The sequence below is a fragment of the Cajanus cajan genome, chromosome 10 (genome assembly GCF_000230855.2).
Source record: "Cajanus cajan strain Asha chromosome 10, NIPB_CcT2T_4, whole genome shotgun sequence".
In the NCBI taxonomy this organism is placed as follows: domain Eukaryota; kingdom Viridiplantae; phylum Streptophyta; class Magnoliopsida; order Fabales; family Fabaceae; genus Cajanus; species Cajanus cajan.
This window is the reverse complement of record NC_138526.1, coordinates 42,680,486-42,681,631: the sequence shown is the minus strand read 5'-3', so window position 1 is coordinate 42,681,631 and position 1,146 is coordinate 42,680,486.

Genomic DNA, 1,146 nt, shown 5'->3' with positions numbered 1-1,146 from the left:
AAAAATAAAAATTAAATAATAAAAACATTTAATTTAATTAGTGTTACAATTGGTTCAAATCTCAACGTTTTGAATTCAAGTTTAAGTTTGATAGAAATATTTTTTTTAATTGTTTTAAATAATAAAAAGACATAATAGTATACCAAATATAGAGATCAAAGTAGTTATTAAAAAAGATATCTCTTTTATATATTAATATAGAATATATGTGCCTTTTTAAATTTTTTACACTAAATATGACTTTAATATACTCCAATCATAAAAATTATGCTTATTTTGTTCTTGATAGATTTTATTTCTTTTAAATAGTCCCTATATAATTACTTAATGGTGACATGCATCTAGTTATATCACATTAGATGTCACCTCAAAATGGTTACTAATGTGACATGAATGATGCAAAGACTATGTTTAGAATTTAACACATATTTTTATTTAATAAAAGAAAATAAATATCGTGGATATTTTTATTTTGTTACATTCACTAAGTTTACATTATTATTCATTTATTATAGAAGATACTCAAAATGTCTGAGGGAATTGAAGAGAAAGGAAAGAGAATCGCTATCATTGTTGTCTCAATCTTAATATTGGTGGCCATGATCGTGGCTATGACATTTGGTTTTAATCGCGATGAGAGTGATTCAAATAATGATATAGAAGATACCAAGAAGGACAACATTGTTTCTACTGTGAAATTCGTCCAAACCCTTTGTTACCCTACTAATTATAAGAAAGAATGTGAGAAAATAGTAAGGGTTGAAAACACCAAGGACGTAAAAGAGCTTATCAAAATTGCCTTCAACACCACCAATACAAAAATTAGTGATGAACTCAAAGAAACTAATCTTTAAGATAAATTGCATAACTTGTAAAATTTTATTAAATTTGATTTGTCAAGTTAACTTAGTTGTGAGATGATTATTCTGAGATAAGTTACATAATTTGTAAAATTTTATTAAAATTGATTTATTAAGTTAGCTCAATCGTGAGATGATTACTCCAAGATTATTACATAATGTAAAATTTTATTAAATTTTATTCATCAAGTTAGTGTCGTAACTTGAAAATTTTTTATCTTACGACCAATGGTTTGGACTACCTTTTTGAAAATCTCATCAATTAGGGAATGCCTGAAAATCAAAC